Genomic DNA, 6,967 nt, shown 5'->3' with positions numbered 1-6,967 from the left:
GCTGTACGTCTGAGTAAGCAAGGAATATTTGGCTGTGCTGCTGAAGTTGTGCTTTTTGGGCTGTGGTTGTGGTGAGTTCTTAGGCAGCACTTGGGGGTCTCGGGGAGGGCGGGGAGCAGCGGCAGAGCCTCCTGTGGTGAGCTGAGGCTGCGCGTCGCCTCAGAGAGGGCTTGGTGAGAGACTGGCTGTCTCTGTGCTTCCTGTGAGCTTGGGGCCCTTGCTCCTCTGCTTACCTGTGTATGTAGGGAAAAATGGAGCACGAGTTGTCTTTACCCATGACTAACAGCCATCCGTACCTGTGGTGATCCTGGGGTTAGGATATTTTCCTTGGAAGAACGGTGGCTCCCTGAGGCACAGGTAGCCTCAAGCTCAGCTCCTGGAGGTGGGCTGCCTTGCTGTTCTTAAATCTTTAGCAGTTATGCTTTTAAGCTCACTTTCACAGAGATCTTGTTACCATTCTGTTTTTCAAGAAAAAGCACAATGCTTTCTCTCGTTTGTTTTAGATTTTTGCTTGAGATTTTAATGAAACACAGGACAGAAGCAATTGGTCTTCTAGTCTTTTCAGAAAGAATCGTTGCCTGTTGCAATTCATTTTCCAGTTAAAGTGGCATTAGTTGAAAAACATAGTGCTGTTTCATAGTAAGTTGTTAAATAAAAGACATAGTTCTAAACTGTTTGGGGTTTTTGCTGCTTTGCTATATGGGACTGCTAGAAAATTCATGTTTGTCCTTAAATCCAACATAGTGTCTTGCTGTGACTGGGCTAGAGGACTTTCTGCTTGAAAATCCTAGCAAAACTCTACAATGGTTTAGCAAGAACCAAATGAGCTGAAGTTGATTCCAGTTGAGCTTTGTTTCCTAAATAGCATGCTTTGTAATGTCAGCATTTAAATGATGCTAAATGAGCTTTGAAGATAGCATCTTGCAGGTAACAAGTGGTAGTTCATGTTGCTGTGGTGATTATGGTTAGTCCAGAGAATATGCTAGGTAGACAAGCGCTGGGGGTAAATACCTTTGCGTGTAGCATTTCTCTGTGTGTTTGGTTTTCATTTATGGCCTCAAATTTTGCACCTTCAAATTAAAACTCTTCTTTGTGCTTAAAAATAAACTTCACGATGTGGAGCTGAAGGAAACTCAATTACAGCCTGAGCAAGAAATTGAGTGTCGTTATGAATGCAAACTACATTGTGCTTTCTGGTGCTCTTACCTGGAATTAGATGGATTGAGTGATTATGGGGTGTGCAGTGCTGCCGGAAAATATCTGCTCCCAGGGGGTCTTTCACACTGGTGGGTCTGGACTAGTTTTTCAGTCATTGCAAAATAGTGTTTTGGAAAAAGTTCATGAACTGACCTGGTTAAAGCAGGTGTAATAAGGCGTGACTTAGGAGAAGCTGGTTTTCCTCTGTGAAAATCTCTAGTATGAGAAGAAATTAATGCAGCCAGCTTAACAATGTCTGAGAGTTTTTGTCAGAGGATGGGGCTGGAACAAATTGTTGGGGTCTCTGTAAATCAGGATGCCCTAGATTGTGTGATGCTGAAGAAATTTATGAGACTATGTCAAGGCCCAAGAGCGGCACCATAATCATACTGTGTAAGTGCAGTGTTGTTTCTCTCCTTATGGCTTACATACGTGTTTATGCGAATTTATTTTGCTACATCACAGATCTGCAGTAAGGCCCTTGAGAATTTGTTACCCTCATGAGTAGCCAGCCCAGTGGTGTGGTGTGGTGGTGCACCAGCAGTAATCTCTTGAATTATAAGAATAAACGGACTGTGAGTTGGGTGTGTCTTTCTAGCATCGTTGTGATCATTTCTATTTTTGGTAAGTGTTGACACTGTAGTTAAAACAGCAGTTGTCTGCAAAAGTTTGCAGGAGAAGATTCATTTCTGTGTTTTCCTTCCTCTTCTAGTAGAGATACACGTGGGCCAGCAGTGTCATGGAGTCTGCTGAAGAGGTTCCTTGCACTAGAGGCGGTGCTGCCAGAAAAGGTAATAAGAACAATTTTCACTGTATAATTTGGCTACAGTTCTGTTTCAAAACGTGAACCCTGCCTATGAGTTAATGACAGTGAAGGCACTCTTCACTGTCTCCCTCCAGTCTTCACTGAAATATCAACATCGCAAGCTCTCTCAAACAGCTCTTCAGCTCTTGCATCATATTATGTTGTTTAAAATGTAATACTGAGCATTCTTCGCTGTTAATCGTTTTGAGATGGGATGAGTATCCTACATGAAGTCTACAAAGCTGATTTATAGGGAAGGGAATGTGTTCGACATATCGTCGTCACTGAAAGGTCTACATACTATGCTTAGATATGACATATCTCTTCTGCTACTGCCAAAATCAGTTTTGTATTTGAGCATAAGGCAAAATTCAGACCTGCCACACGTAAGAACTTCAGCTCTTACACAGTTATGGTAGAAGGTACGTATTATTATTTGTAACTGTCTTGAAGCTTGGCTAACCCAAGATAAGTTGCTCATAACTCTGACTTGTTCAAAATCTGTCTGTTAGGAAGTATAATATAAAATCCCACTGTCTAGCTCTAGTATGAAGTCTTGTTATGAATAAATTTTCGACCAACATACTAACAGGGCCAAGAGATAGCCCTCACGACAGAGAAACTAGTACAATTTGCCTGCCTACATAGCTTTTTACACAGGGTATTGCACAGCAGTTTTTGCCATCCTTAAATTCTCCCTTTCTCCATTGCTGCAGAGTAGCACTTTGCCTTAAGCCAACTCTCCCTTCTCGTTTTGCTTGCCTCTTGACCAGAATGCAGGAATTGTCTAGTAGCATAGCAGGTGAAAGGGGAAAGGTGTTCAGGTTTTTTGGCGGTGGGAGGGGGAGATGGAGAGAGCTAGTTTAAACTAGAGAAAACTGTGCCAAGAAGCCGTTGTTAAAAGAAGCAAAAGGAGGTAAAGGAAAGCTGTGAAGTTCAGTGTAATCAGCAGGGACATCTGACCTGTCTAATCTGGCTGAGGCTGGAGCAAGAAAGCACAGTTTTGTGTTAAAGAAAGATTTCTCCATTTATGAGCTAGTTAATTAACTCCTGGCACGCTTGCCACATAGTTGTAGGCAGAAAAGAAAGGTGTACTAACTTACAGTTCAAAATCTGCTTCTCACCATTGCATATCTTTGAGTTATTGCTACTTACTTGACTGAGGGAGAGCAATGTTTATTCCCGTTGACCTGCAGGACTGACTAAAAGGAACTTACAAGTAAGAACTGAGTGGAGGAATTGCATTTTATTTTTGTTTTAGTATTTAGCACAGAATTATTTCTCATGGTCCTATGGCTACGGTTCCTACATGTTTTCTCACCCCTCAAATGATAATAGTAACGATGGTAGTAGTAAGAAACATACGCAAGCTTGAACGTTCCTTGTGATAAAGGCCATGCAAGGCTAAATGAAAAATCAGTACACAGACCTGACCAGGAAAGTAAATTATCTTCCTTCCCAGTTATAATATAAAGAGCTTGCCAGCTCAGTTTTTCAGATTCTGGATTATAGTGTGTGTATTCTGCCCAGATTTGAAACGTAGCTGAATATAACATTTTTGATTTGGGAGCCACTAGAACATAAAGATGGCATGGCATGCCATGCCATAGTGAAGATCTTCAACCTGCTCACAAATGGCATACAAAAGCAATTAAATGTAAAATGATGCAGCACTAAGTGTAAGAAGTGATATGTGATACTGCCACTTAAAAACCCATTATGAGATTGGAGGGAACGTACCTGCATGTGTATTTGACTTGCTTCAGTTTGCAACTGGATTGTACCACCTTCTTTGCACTTCTTGTGAATAGTCTTGACATCGTTTGATGGGTACAGCAGTGTTCTCTGAGTTTATTGGGTTAAACGAGGCCCGTGTTTGAGGACAGTCCCACATTCGCTTGCATCAGATACCATAACCTCATGCCTTAGTTAGATGTCAACGGAGGATGGTTATACTGGCCCGGGAGGTCCTACCTGCTGTTACTCGCACATGCTGTTGTGCAATGACCTGTTTTGTCCTGTGCATTAATTCCCACAATATTACTAGTTCTAACAAACATGCATGCCAGTGAGCAAATGTAGGATTCATTCTTTCCACGCCTATGGCCTGTTCGCCTGATTTGCCTTAATGGTTTTGAGATCTTTTGTAATGGTGGAAAGTCTCTTAGATTTAGAAACAGTGACTCTATCTTTAGGCTTTGCCCTTCTTGGAAATGATGTTAATCTTCTGATTTCTTAACTTGTCTTTTCACTTGTTTTGCAAACCTCTGATTTGGACTTTCTGCTCAGGCATTGATAGACTAAAGCACATTGCAAAGTACATCTTGTCCTCTCAAATAAAATGTTTGTGTGATGGAGTAGCAGGCAGGCAAACTATAGAGCTGCTAGGTTGCATACTACTCTTAGCCTCTGAAAAGGGCTTTGAACTGAAGCAACATTTGAAATGCAAAGGAGCATTTGTTGGCAATTCTTGTTAAAAGCAAAACTGACCCTACAGGTACAAGAGCAGACTATTTCAGAATCGTTTGCTGGTTTTGAGGTTTTTGCTCCAGACCATCAGGTGCTTCCCCCCGCCACCTCCGTTACTAGTCTTGTAGGTGGCTTTTTTCCCCAAAAATGATTATGCGTGTGGGAAATGTGATGCCGTGATTCCTTCCCACTCATTTTTGCACAGAGGGGACATGGAGACGTACATTTGCTAGTTCTCCAGATATTACTATCACAGAATGCTTTTGCTCTTCCCTCAGGAGCGTATGTTGATGCAAAAATGGATGCATCACATCCATCTTTTAAGTTTTCCTCTGAAAACTACTTCCCCCTCCCCCCCCAATGTTGAGGGGTTTTTTCCAGCTTGCATTACTTTGGTTCCTTCCGATTTCTTTGTTTAACTCTTCTTCAAGCCAAGGACATCCTTGTGTCAAAGTTCTCTCTGATACTGGGGAGGATACATTTGTCAGACAAAGACTGAATGGTTTGTGATATGGCAAAAGAAGAATGATCCTAGAAAAATAATAAAGAAGCCAGATTAGCTTCCAGTGTTACAGTTGTAATATTGTCACTTGGCCTTGAAATCCTGGAAGAATCTGCCTCTGTAGCTCTGTGGTTTTGTCAGTCTCTGTTGTTGTGTTGCGAGATTCTGAGACTCTGTGTGTACAATTTCATGAGTACCATTTTGTTTTGCATTAGCAGCAAAATGATATGTTGGCTGTGAATGTAGTCAGAGGTGCTGAGGTACTCCAGGTAACAAAGGGAGGCCAGAAACAAAACTGCAGTCTGCCTGGCAGCGTTTAGACCTAGTACTCTCTTATTCTTCCAGTGTGATGTGTTTATGAGATGATAACTACCAGGAGTTAGAGCACAACAAGAGAAATTTCTTGTTGTAAGAACTTGTTGTAGATTTGGTCTTCCACCAGCGGAAGAAAACAGACTCGTTACTCTTTAGATGGTTTTGCAGAGCAACCACTGCATTTCTCAGTGCTTTTAGTCTGTTGTATATCCTGTGAGTGAACAACCTGCCCAGTTATCTTTCCTACAAGTTTTGTCAAGAAAATGTATTTTGTTTTTGAAGTAAACCAAATGTAGCTATATTCTTTCCTGATTCTGTGCAGTAACTGCCCCCCTTTTTCTTTCTGCTTCCTGTCTATATTTGAACATGTCGTTTTGGCTAAGCACTGCAGATCTATAGATGGTAGAAAGCAGGTTATGCTGCTCACCCATATAGCTTCTCATATTTTTCTTGCGTTTTAAGCAGAAGACAAAACAAATCAGTGCTGACTACTGACAGATGACAAGGTGTTGAAATGAGTCAGCTTGGCACCTCACGTACTTGTTGGTGTGTTACAGGGTTGCATTACCAAGTGATAAGCAGCACATATATCTGGAATTTGGACTCACCCATTGTTTACATGCTTTATTTTTGCCGCTCTTCCTTTGTAATTCCTCTTATTCATGTCTATATGTGAAAAAAAACTGATATCCAGTGTAATTGATACTCAGTGTAATACCCAGACGGGTATTAAGGAGAGGAGTTTTAAGGAGGGAGACTCACAAAATGCAAAGTAGATTCTAGCACATAAGGGTGTGGACTTTTGGGAGCAGACAGGCTTTAGGCTGGAAAACATTGTTCTTTTTACCCTCCCTCAGTTTTTCTCTTGGCTTCCTTCTCTCTGGTAATCCCTCTTGCCGTTTGCTGCAACAGAAGTTCTCTTTATGCCCCTGTGTCTTCTCTAAAGCTCATCTAGACTTGTATGTAAATGTGAAATATCAACATACCTTAGTTATTATTTGCTTTAGAATTGGTAAAGCATTTGTCTGAACACGATGGGGTACCTACTGGTCCTTGCTAAAATGACCATATTAAAAACCTGGTTTCAAATAGAACTTTAAGTGTACTTATCTAATGAGTACTAAGGTCTATTTTGCCTTAGAGATTGTGGTCTTTGGAAAGTGAATATTGAATTTTGTATCTCAAAGTGTTCAAATCGGTTGTGCCTTGGTTTTCAAGATGCATTTGTCAAAACTGAACAGGTATGTGACATATGTTAGTCTGTTAACAGGGCCAAAAAAAGCAGGTGTGTACTTCTTTCCTCTTTGACCTGGCAGGGGTTAGGTCCTTTCCACTCAGTTTCTCTTAGTCTTTATAAGAAAATAAGATGGAGAACTTTTTTCTGGAAAAAGTTTTATTATCAAATTCTTCCTATATAGCATTTTTACCCTCAGTAAGGTAGTACAGATCTATGTATGCACTCTCTTGGAATTCAGTTCCACCAAAAAAAGAAAATCAGCAAACGCCACCTTTAGTGCAAATTAATGCCTTAGATTATACGGATTTTCTGTTGTTTGGGGGTTTTTTTTCCCCCCCTTTATGAGTGTTTTCCTCTCAGAGTGCTCTCCTAGTTCATCGTTGAATGAGGGAAAATTGTGCTTGTTACAAAAATAGGTAGCATTTCAATTTCTAGACAAGTG

Source organism: Phaethon aethereus (genome assembly GCF_964289735.1).
Source record: "Phaethon aethereus genome assembly, chromosome: 23".
NCBI lineage: Eukaryota > Metazoa > Chordata > Aves > Phaethontiformes > Phaethontidae > Phaethon > Phaethon aethereus.
Note: the sequence above shows the minus strand (reverse complement) of the source record.